Source organism: Callospermophilus lateralis, unplaced genomic scaffold (genome assembly GCF_048772815.1).
Source record: "Callospermophilus lateralis isolate mCalLat2 unplaced genomic scaffold, mCalLat2.hap1 Scaffold_378, whole genome shotgun sequence".
Lineage (NCBI taxonomy): Eukaryota > Metazoa > Chordata > Mammalia > Rodentia > Sciuridae > Callospermophilus > Callospermophilus lateralis.
In genome coordinates, this window is record NW_027514223.1 from 1,345,497 (window position 1) to 1,357,920 (window position 12,424).

At 41.5% G+C, this 12,424-nt stretch overlaps 1 pseudogene; it reads right to left on the bottom strand.

The window, feature by feature from the left end:
• Positions 1 to 1,373: 1,373 nt before the first annotated feature.
• LOC143386554 (centromere protein K pseudogene) lies at positions 1,374 to 1,934 on the bottom strand (annotated as a pseudogene).
• Between the last annotated feature and the right edge of the window lie 10,490 nt (positions 1,935 to 12,424).

The window sequence follows — 12,424 nt, forward strand, 5'->3', positions numbered from 1 at the left end:
CATCAGGTCACTGACCTCTCCTTGTGTTCTCCCTGAGTCAGCAAAGGCAGCCTGCCTCTGTCCATTCTTGCCTGCTTTAGGTATGGAAAGTAGATCAAATTTAAAAATAAACACAAGCAAGTTTCCCCAGTCCCAGGAAATGCCAGCTTTCCAGAGAAGGCCTGATTGCAGCTCTGGAGCAAAGGGCTGGCAAAGCCAACAGATGGTAATGTCACCTATGTGTCCAAAAAATGTACATAAGCCCAAGGTACTTTGGAAGGATATTCTAACAGGACAATTGAAAGGCTCTGACCCAGTAATTATCTAGAGTTGGGGGTCTGTTTGTGTGTTTCCACAGGGAGAACAGCAGCCAATTTGGATTCCAGAGAGATTAACTATGGTCCTGACCCAGTGATTGCCTGGAGTCAGGGGTCTTATTTGTGTGTTTCCACAGGGAGAACAGCAGCCAATTTGGATTCCAGAAAGATTAACTAAAGTGATTTCTACAGACCAAAAAGAAGTGATTTGGCTCAAATCCATAACAGCTGATATCCAGAACTCCAGTTTGGCTACCCTTACATCTGCGACAGAACCAGGATGCTTTTTTCAATATCTATTTTATTATTGCCCTTTCCCATATCATGAAGTTCTATTTTGTTTTTTGAGCTCATACAGACCTAGGTTAATGTTTTGCTGATCAGTTCTATTTTTTTGACTATAGAGTTTTTAAACATTGCAATGGAGATTTCACCTGTAAAAAGTTATAAGGCCTTTACTATTATGCTATGTGTTGTATTATATTATGTGTGCACACTTGTGTTTTGTGTCATATGTTTGAATGTACATATGTCCATATATCATATATGATGAGTGCTCATGAAAAAATGGATCCAAATTTTTTTTTTAGATTTGCTAGTATTTTTAATTATGTCACTTTCTCCTTGGGATATTACTTCAATTTTATAAACATCTTCAAATTAAATGACCTTTCCATTATAATTCCTAAATATAATTCTTAAATACAAATAAAACTTAACATGCATAAAATATACTGCCATAAAATTGAAAAGAAAATTATTATTACTACATTAGGAATATCCTAAATTAACAAAGAATTTTCCAAAGAACATCGAATGAGGCAAAGTACATTAATGCTTTATAAATCTACAATATTTTTTACTTGCTTTCTTTGTACAGTTTAAAATACCATAGCACTGAATGAATAAGAAAGGGCCATTTTTAAAATAAAGAAATGGCAATACATGTCACTTAAGGATAAAAGAAAGATGGATTATTATTTTGATTTGCAAATAATATTCTTTTATTCAAATAGTCCTGTTTCCATTTTCCTTAGATGACAAGATTCTTTCCTGTTATGAAAAAAGAACATCTTCTTATTGATGGAAGGCTTCTAATCTCAATCTGGTTGGATCTTCTGGATGTCTCAAAGCAATTCCATTATGCAGCTCAATATAAGGTAGCCAAAAGGAATCACTGATTTTGACATATGGATCATGTAGAACATCAAGTAATCTATTTATAAAAATTTCTAGTATTTCATGTGGTGTTATCAGCTGTTTGGTTGATTCTTGAATGTTTTTCTTTTTCTTTTTAACATTCCCATCAGGCAGAGGAAAATGGTCTTCTAGAAATTCACCCAAGGTACTCAAGAGTTTCTCCTTGAATGCTTTTATATTGAGCATTTTAGTTTTCAGCTCACTAAAGATTCTTGTTTCAGAAAATGTCACAAACTGATTTTTCAATTCATTGTAAAATGCATTAAGAGATTCCATTATTTGTTGCTGTTCATCCAACTATTGTTGCTCCCTTTCTAAGTCTTCCTTTAATTTTTCATTCTTTGACTGAATAGTAGATAGTACCATTTCTTGAAGCAAAGAAGGCCATTTTTTCAGCATAAATTGCTGATCTTCTTCAAGGGTCTCAGGAATTTTCATTCTAGCAAGATGAGACAGTAAAAGAACTCTGGCCTTCAGGCTATATGGGCAGGTAAGTTGAGGCTCATTCTTCTTTAAATTAATGCTGACAATCTCTCTGATCAGCTGAGGTATTAGAATATTATCTGTTGGTCTGCTTGTAGCATCTTTATTATACTGGGGATCAAATTCAGAAGCTCCAGCCAATCCACTGGCTTGATTTCCAAGGTTATTGCTCTTTATATATGCAAGAGGAGAGAAAAAAAAGAAAAAAAGCTTTGAAATTTGTTATTATTCTGTTTTCCAAGGGAAAATTTATCAGACCTTGCACACATTCAGGGTTTCAGGCTTCACTAGTTTTGGGAGCTCAAATTATATAAACAGGATTCTGTCACCTGCTGGGGTCTTTTTCCCCTCCTTATTATACAAGTTCATTTCCCATAAAATATCTGGAAAATACTGATGTCTACAAAGAAGAGAGAAAATGGATACATCATTTTGATAGTCAGAATAAACTGTGGTTAAAATTTTGGTGCAATTTTTTTAGTCATTTGTTCTTAGCAAAAAAAAATGCATTTAGCACTGTTGGGACCACTAACCTTCTAAGTTGGCCTGGAAGAACCTTACTCCTTGGAAGATAAGCTCATTTGCTTGTGAGTGAGATCTACAGATATGTTTACCTATATGACAAAGATAAAGGAATTTTGCAGGCATAATTAAAGTCTCTAATCAATTGACTTTGAGGCAATCAAATGCGAGGCATCCATGGTGTCCTTCCCTAATCAGGTAAGCCCTTACAAGGAGACTAAGGACTTTCCTGTGCTCAGAGGGTAGACACAGCAATGGACACTTCCTTGCTTGCCTTGATGTAACAACTCAGCATGAGTTCTTCATCCACAAAAAGGGATTCCACCTACAGACATGAAATTGGAAGAGCTCCAGTCTTAAATGAGACTCCAGACCTGGCTGACACCTATTGTCTTTGAGACCTTGAGCAGAGAGCCCTGTTATCCTGTGCCTGTGTGAGAGAATGATCTTGTGTCACAGATGATCATTTGTGATGCAGCATAAAAATCTAATGCAGAGATATGCAGTGAAGGAATCACATTTGCAGTGACATGGGGCCCTCTTTTCATCTGGTTAATGGGTGACTAGCATTCCACTGCATGAGGTGCTGTTGTCTTTTAATCCCAGGCTCATAGTGTAAGTACTAATGGGATTCAGACAGGTAAAGTAAAATTATAAAAAATGGACATAGTGGAATGAATGATGGGGGCACCCCAGAGACCTGGAAAGTGGTGGCCAGTCTGAAGGGAACAATATACCAGCTGCAACTGGATTTATGATTTTACTAATTATGATGACTATTTATTTTTGATGAATTTTCATTATAATTACTATTATTGTTGTTTGATTCTGGAATAGAGAATTCCAGATATTCCCTGTTCTTTGAAAAGAAACCCTCATTCTGAAATTTTATATGTGAAATATTTTTTGTAAGTATTGACACTGAAATTACAGTTTATTTACCTCACTGAGTGAGACCAGCAGAATTTAATGGTCCTTTTGTTTGGTTTTGTTTTTGTGGTGCTGGGGATTGGACCCAGGGCCTTGTGTATGCAAGGCACTCTACCAACTGAGCTACATCCCCAGCCAACTGTTGGCTTTTGATATTTACCTCACAGGTTTCTCATTTACAAGTTACAATGGAACCAATCCTGTGTTATTATATTCAGTCTGCTCAGCATTTCATTATCTTAAACAGTGGATGAGTGAACATATTTGAACTAAAACATTGTTTGCAATTCATGATAAATTCTGCAGTGTACACATTAAGATGTGAGAAAGATGGGTCAAGGTTGAAATGCCAGTTTTAACATTCTTAACGCACAACACTGTGAATGTGGCCTTGCAAATGGCTCTGATATTTCCTGGCATCTAGCACAATTTTCTGTCTTCTCATAACTATTACTATATTAGATAATATCATACATTAGCTGTATACCTACAGAAATACATGTTTAGACATTTTTGTCAATGTAGTTGATATCTTGTTGTGTACACTTGGCCCTCTGTATCCATGAATTCTACATCTGAGAATTCAGATGACCTTAGTTTACAAGTATTTCTAAAAACTCCATCTGTGCTGAGCATGTACAGACCTTCATTTCTCTCACTGTTCCCTGAACAACAGCCATTTACACAGTATTTGCATTGTATCAGGCAATGATCTAGAGATGATTCAAGTAACAGTAGGACACACACAGGTTCTAGGCAAATGTCATACTTCTTTGTATATGGGACTTGAGCACCCTTGATTTTGGTGTCTGCAGGTCCCTGGGGAGACAGAGGGAGGACCACACTGTACATGCAATTTTTACTGGTGAAGTTGAGACATTTTTGCTCAATATTGCATATTGGTACTTGTTCCTTGATGAATCATCTTTTCATAATCTTTGTTATTTTTTTCATATGATTCTTAAGGCTCTTTATATGTAAGAAATCTCACATAGAGTCTCAGCTCTATATCTTTTGAAGATGTGGACATCTCAAATCTTGGAATAAAGTAATATCTCACCAAAGGGTATTATATATCTTAGGTGATGTTTTTAAATTGATATATTTACAAATTTAAAGCTCAGTATTTTGGGCTCAAGTGCCTACTTGGCAATTGTCATCTTTCTGGAGTCAGTCTCATGCTTATGTACATGCCCAAGTCTTGCCATTAGAACCGGGTGACATATCTGGTTTCAGTGATAAGAGGAACCCAGAATAGAAAAATAGAAATGTGAAGAATTGGGGGAAAATGCTAAGAATGAGCCTTTCCCTCTACTTAGGATTTAGGCATGGGCTAAGAACACCTCACTTAATACCAGGAAAGGCCAGGTCATCTACAAAATCAGAAAAGTTTTAGTATCCATCAGAGAGCTGAGGTTTTGAAGCCACTTAGTAAACTGATTCCCAAGAAAGAATGGGAACCTTCACAGAGAGACAGGACAACCAGATGCTTTTACCTGTGTCAGAATGTGGGATAAAGAGGTGGCTGTCCTGCAGGTGGCCAGGGGTAGACAGTAAAGGTGTTCAGGAGCAGCCAAGGACTATGTGTGAGTGGGCAGGCCAGTCTGGAGAAGCTGCAGTCTCCAGACACAGAGGGGATCAGATGCACATGGAAGTCCTTCACTGAACCTTGGACAGGTGCTTGGGGGAAAGACTGAAGCCAGAGAAGTTCTCACTAGGGTGGCCTGGCATACATATTGGGACCTGTGGTTTCTTGGGATGGGACACTATGCCTTCCCTGCTCCCCAGAAGTTCATCCAACTAAACCAAAGCATGACATCATCAGGGGAGCAGAAATAAGCCCTCCACCCTCAGGATATGGACAAGCCCATTGCTCCTGCAGGAGCAGTAGAAGCACAATCTTCTGATATTTTTAAGAGAGAGGGGGCGTCTCTTGGATTCCCAGGACACATGCAATGATTCTTTGCTGCTGATTGGAGCACAGAATAAAAAATTTCCTCAGGAGATCTAGGAAATCACAGGGGTGAGACTCCACATAAAATGAGACAGAGTCTGGGCACCACCAGAAGAGAATGGAACTCTGTAGCTCCCTTCCTAGGTTCCCAGACCCTGCCTAAGGCTCAGGCTGAATTAGGACAACAGAGACACCCACATACCAGTAACAAGTCCATAATAAGTGACAACTTGTATACATAGATATTAAAAATGAAACAAACATATAACAGAATGATATCACTCCACCACAGGAAGAGGCTAATAATAAATGTGGCAATAATCATTCCATGGACAGAAAGAAGTCAAACACAAAATAATCCATGTTCTACAATTCCATTTATTTTAATTTTCTTGAAATGGAAGACTGATGCATTGTGTCAGAAAGAATAATACTAGCAGCTCAGGGCCAGGAGCTGCTGGAGAGACAGGCAGAGAGTGACAGGAGGTTTGGGGGAGATGAAAGTGTTGTATATCTTAATTGTGGTAGTTTCACCTGCATCTATGTCAAAGCTCATGGGGTCTAAGGCTTTGCATAGATGTAGTTGGAGTGTTTTTTAAATACATAAATTATACCTTATTAGAATTGATCAAAACAATGAGGTTGCCTCTCCTAAAACTGGATGGAGTATAGCATCAAATGCTCAGGCAGATAGTTCTAGTGATATAGAAAACTGCATTTGTTTCCAACTCCATCTCTGTCATTTTCTCCAAGGGTGCCATGTGCACTCCACATCCGTGCTCTGCCTCTGTTTCCATGGTTGCATGGTGGGAATTCAGGTAAGATCAAGGGCAAGCCATTGACCTAAAGGGCCAGTCTTTCTCCCCTTCATAGGTACCAGAGAGCAGTGTCAAATGGGACATACAGCCCTGCTTAGCAGGATCGTTTGGTCCAGCAATAAGACCAAGATGACAGCCCAGATAACAACCAGGAAATGCCCTGCTTGTGTGTTCTGTGAAGAAGGCATAACTGAGCGGTTTCAGGGACTACAGCCAGGGTGCCACTGCAGACAGGTTTTTAGGAAAGACAGCTATGAACATGAGTTTTGAACAGAGACCTGAATGACAGGGAGAAACCAGACATGCAAAGAGCATAAGTGGAGGTTCCCAGGCCAGGGAGAAAATTTCTGTAAGACCTAAGGCAGAAAAGAAGGAGATGCACTGTGGAAGGGGACAAGTTTTATGACAAACAAAGAGAAGAGGGAGGTTAGGCATGGAAGGCTGGTAGGGCCCAGGGACATGTGAGCACAGGGTACACTCAGTGATGCAGACAAGTTTGTTCCTACCATCATGCCAAAATATGGATGGCAAGCTGGTAGCCCTGACCAGAAGTCAAAGCCATCAGAGGCCATCACCAGTGCATTGCCCTCCTGCATCCTTGGTGATATGGTTTGGATATGAAGTGCCCCCCATTAGCTCACGTGTGAGAAAATGCAAGATGGTTCAAGGGGGAAATGACTTGGTTGTAAGAGTCTTAACCCAATCAGTGAATTAATCCCCTGAAGGAATTAATTGAGTGGCAACTGAAGTGGGGGTGTGTGGCTGGGGGAGGTGAGCATTAGGGTGTGACTTTGGATATATATTTGTATCTGGCAAGTGAAGTCTCTCTCTCTCTACTTCCTGGTTACCATGATGTGTCTTCTTCCCTTTGCTACCCTCTCCTGCCATGATTTTTATCCTCACCTTGATCCTTAAGGAATGGAGCCAACCTTCTCTGAACTAAGACCTCTGAAACTCTAAGCATCAGAAAACTAACTAAAACACTTGGCTCATCTCTTGTCTCCTTGGGCCAAGGTGCTTCCTTTTTATTGAGTTGCTCTCCCCTGTGGAAGTGTGCAGTAGCTGGGCCCTTCTGAAGATATTTACTGATGGCCATGGTCAAGGTCACTGTTTCCCACCGAGTATGCAGAAGGATGGGACATGGACCTGCATCCTGAGAAAACTCTGTTGTCTGGGTATTCTGAACTCCCACCAGAATTGCCCATCAAGCTCTGCAGACAACAGCCTGAGACTCCCCCAGTCTTTAGCTCCTGGCTCTCCAACTACTCCCACAAAACAACTCCAAAGGCTTCTGAACCACATGGTCAGGTTAGTCACCACAGCAAACCCATTTCTTGTATCAATTTCTATGTTAGTTAAGCTTTGATTTCTTTGACCAAAATCCCTGACCAGAACAACTCAGAGGAGAAATTTTTAATCTTGCATTTTCTTTTAAAGAGGTTCAGTCCACAGTTGAGTGGCTGCATTGCTCCAGGCCCCAGGTGGATGGAGCATCATGGCAGAGGGTTGGGCAGAGGAAAACTGATAAGTTCATGGCAGCCAGGAAAGAGAGAAAGGGAAAGAGAAGAGATACAATCTCCAGGGGCATGCCCCCAGTGACTCAATTTCTGTGGTCCCATGGTACCTGTCTACAGTTACAACCCAGTTAGTTCATTCAAATTATTAATCCCTCAAATGACTTTAATCCACTGATTAGTTTACAACTCTCAGAATTTAATTATTTTATTTCTTGCATTAACACAGAAACTTTTAGGGGACACCTTATATCTAAAACATGACAATGCTTATTTAAGCAGTGACTGTAGTTTAAATATGAGCCAGAACACTGGATGCTGTTTTTCAAGGACCTTTACACTCATCGCCTAGAGTTTTTGTTTGCTTAGCATTTATTCTACCTTCTCCTCACTTTTTCTTTGAGGAAACCTCTATTTTATTATCTGTAGTTTTGGGGTTCACATTGATGTCAATCCACACCATCATATTGACCTTGATAACCAAGTATCCTTTTCCTGATGGGTATGTGACCAAACACAAGTCATTGAAAGCTATCCCAGGATTTTGCTTGGAACCACTGGAAAATAGTGTTTCTTTTGAGTGTGCGCACTGTGAGGTCTGAGCAGATATTACCCACCTGCTGCATGGTATGACTGGAGAAGCTGGGTGAACAAATTTCCCATGACATATGCAAAGTCCACCTGTAAATTTATAAATCCAACACAGAAACAAGGACTTATATGGACTTAGATTGGATGCCTACAGCAAGTTATACCTGAAACCAATATTTGAATTTTTCCCTTTAGGATCCAATAAATTCCATTTCTTTCAGAGACTAAGTTGAATTTAAGACACTTGCAACTCTTCTTCCTTTCTTTGGTTAGCAAGCACCAAGTTCTCCAATGGAAGTTGGTCCCAGATTCTTCAGTTGTACCATGCAGCTTCTGGTAACTCTCTGGATGTTAGGAGGAGGCAGCTACCAGCTTTTGGGTTGAGCCATAATCAAGACAGTGTCCCTCAAATTGCTATAATCTCATGGTTTGCTGCCAGCCTGTTTCTTTGCTTTGCTTGGCCTGCCTGCCCCCCTCCTCACTGCCTTGTTCCCTCCCTTCTTTTTCCCCTTTCTCTTCCCCTTTCTCTCTCCTCTCCCACCTCCATCTCTCTCTTGTTTCATCTCTCCTTTCTTGTCTCTCAATCCCTCTCTTACTCTTTCTTGTCCTTTCAAAGACTGTGAAAGAGAAGATGGGAGGTTTGATTCTTAATGTGTTAAGTTCTCATTACAATGTTTTGCTTTTCCTTTTCCATCAACAAATATAAAAAAAATACAAAATTAGATATCCCCAAGAATTCTCCAGAAAGGAGGTGTTTTCTGGTGAATCTGAGGCCCTGGTTCTCCAGGGGAGCCCAGTCCTAGCACCTGCAAAAAGCTCAGATGCAAAACCTCATTTAGCTGATGAGTGACGGTCCTTCTCATCTCCTCTCCTTAAGTGCCTGCCCTTTCTCTCAGGGGACATTGATCTCTGCAACTTTTCTGAAGCTTCTTCTTCATAGGGGATCATCTGACAGTGTCGGAATAAGTGGATCATTTAAATTTATCTTCAGTACTTTGGCCAGCCTTTGGTCACCTAGAAGTACTTAGGGGTCCAGCTGATGTTTTTATGTACTTTAGAAAATGTCTTTTGATTCTATAAGTGGTAAAGTCTTCCTCTAGAATCTCTTTGAAGTTTTTTTTTATTTTTATTTTTTACATTTTCCTATTGGATTTCAGATGGTATTTTGAATTCTGCTGAAGTTTTCAAATTTCATTTTCTTATTGTACATTTTCTGATGGCATAAATGTGGGCTCAATTTGAAAATTTTAATTTGATCTCACATTGCTTTGATGATGTGTTTCTCTTCAGATGTTTTCTTGTGCATCTTCTTTCCTTCTTATTATGGGGCATTTACAGAAGTGGGCAGGTTAGCAGCAGCAATCAGTGAATACAAAATGCCTTACATCATTGGTTGGGTCTCTCTACATTGCAACTTGCTCTGTACCTATTTTCCAGTCACCATCCCACCCTCTGGAAGGACAGTGTGACACATGCTATTTTCTGCTTGTTTCCATCAGAGGATTAAATAAACTCACCTTTATCATTTGGGACTTGGACTGTGCCTTTGTTGGAGACACCAAGGATGGTTTTGCTGTTCATTCATGTCCCTTTCTCTTTCCTTCCACCCTTCAGCTTCTCAGGAGAGCAGAATATTGTCAGACCTTCCCTGGTTATGAGCATTTTCATCCATATTATGCATTAGCTTTGCTAAGTTGCTCTTTCCTCTTCTGAAGAGGAATTTAAGCATTTTTGTTTAAGCACTTGATGTCTGAGGGCTTTGAACTTGTCTTCTGGTTTTGACATTCATCTTTAAAGGTGAACCTATACCATGTTCCAAAAGAAAGCTCAGGCCCCTCTTTCTGGTTGTTCTTTGAGATGGCCTCTTCTAGCCTCACATAAAGAGAGGGGCCTAGCCAGATGTTAAGTCCTGCTGCTGAACTTACAGCATAGAACACATTCAAAGAGCTGGCTTCTGCGGAAGGTGGCCTGTGAGGCCTGTGGACTTTGGGAATCAGGCTGAGCTTGTCATGAGTTTGATCATTTTCTTTCACTCAAGTAGAAAATCTCTGGCCAGTGCTCTTCCTGGCCTCTGCTGGGTGGACCATGTACTGACCAAGTCATTGCTTGCCTTCCTCCCCCAGGACAAAAACAGTGGCCTGGGCATTTGCTGCTGTCTTCAGGAAAGGTCACCAAAGACCTGCTCAGTTTCTCAAGACAGGTTGGAAGGGGTGAGATTGGAGGTCAGCATTTAGGGGCCCTGCAGCTTGGCCTCTGGATGCTGGTTGTTTGCTGGGGCCTCCACAGGTCATAGATAACCTAGCAGAGGGTTCTGCCTGGGACCAAAGAAGGGCTTGACAGCCAGGGATGGCTGTCGCTGGAGGTGGAGGAACCCTGGCCAGAAGAACAAGTTCTGCCTGGTCTTCTGTGGTCAAGGTACATGTAGTTGGTGGGGACATACAGCATGTAGACAGGAATGGATGAGGACACTGAAGTGAGGGGTGGCCCAGCCAGGAGTCCAGCTGACCCAGTTTTTCCCTGGGAAGTTGAGAGGACCCAAGCCATTCCTTCCCTGCTGCCCGTTCTCAGCTCTCACCTGTGCCAAGCCCAGTTGGGTGCTCTCCAACAGGGGGCACATGCCCACATCAGGGGAACTTTGTTCTCCTTTCCTGGCCCACATTCTCATTCCTACAGCCCTGAGGCCCTCCTCTACCTGCAAAGGCTGTGTAAGTAACTGTTCCTCCCCCAAGAGCTTCCCCTGTATTTATTAGGGAGGAAGGGCAGGAGGGAAGTCTGGTCACAGTCAAGGATTTTTACCAAGGGTGTTTATTGTTTGTTTGTTTGTATTTTTGTTGATGACTGTTTTCCCACTCAACCTACACCCATGTACCCCATGATCTACACCCAGGCACACAATATCCTGATCGAGATGGTGAACACTTCTGGAAGTGCATCCCCTAGCAAGGCACTCATGTGCTGGGTGTGGGCCTGTGCCTTCACCTCTGGCTTTGGTGGCTCAGCCAACTGAACCCTCTTGGGACAACAGTAGAACCAACTCTAGGGCCACAGAGGTGTGGATACAAATTGGTGAAAACTGAATGAATTCCAAGTCTCTTGAAGAAATTATTAGAAAAATGTTTTATATTTTGACTTTATAGATGGGAAGGTAGAGATGATAAAGGCCTGGGCCATGGTGGGAGCTATATTTGCCAAGGGCAGAGACACAGATGATGTCAATGGCTCACTTGGGCCCCTGAATTGCAGATATATATTTTTTTGCATCTAATTATATTGAGCTGAGTTTGGATGAATCTGGTTTGTGTGGGTTCTCTGGTACCTGCAAGTGGCAGAACTGTTGGAATGAAGGTTCTAAAAGAGGCCACCATCCTTGAGAGCATTAGAAGACAGTAGACCTTCAAGGAGATGAGCCTGCATCTCTGGGGAGCCTGTGGATGGGGAGCAGCCATGGTCATCTCTGACATAAAACAGGGGCCAGTGGAGTGTGCATAGTCTTTTCCTGGACAGGGCAGCCTGAGGCAGAAATGAGGAGGGCCATGAGTCTGTTAAATATGGAGACACAGTCAGGAATGCAGATACAGCAGCTGGAGTTTTCTGCAGCAGAACTCCACAAGCATGTGTAGAACATGGCACAGGCAACAAGCTCCTCCCAGGATCATCTGGAACCTGGGATTCTTTTCTATCTCCCAGATACTGGGCTCCTGGACAATTATCCCAGCCATCACTTACCAAGGGAGTTGAGGATCAAGAAAATTCAAGCGATCCATAGGTACTTAGCATCAACCTTGAGGGAAGTGTAAGGGCTGCACATGGTCATATATGGTCCTACTACTTGCTTTTTCAAGATTGTGTGGCATTGTACATGGGCATGCACACAATGTAGCTTATAGAAATTCATCTGATGAATTGTGAAGGATCCAGCTTTGATAGATGGAGGGAAGCATCTTTCATTGACAAAAAATCAACAACATCAACAACAAAAACAGACATCAATTTCAGACAGCCACCTCCTCAGTGTCCACATATGAGGCTGTCCTGGTGGACACGGTGAGGGCATAATCATTATTCTTGCTGAAGCAGCTTTCCAGATAAGCCATAAATACTGTCTTTGGCTGTCCT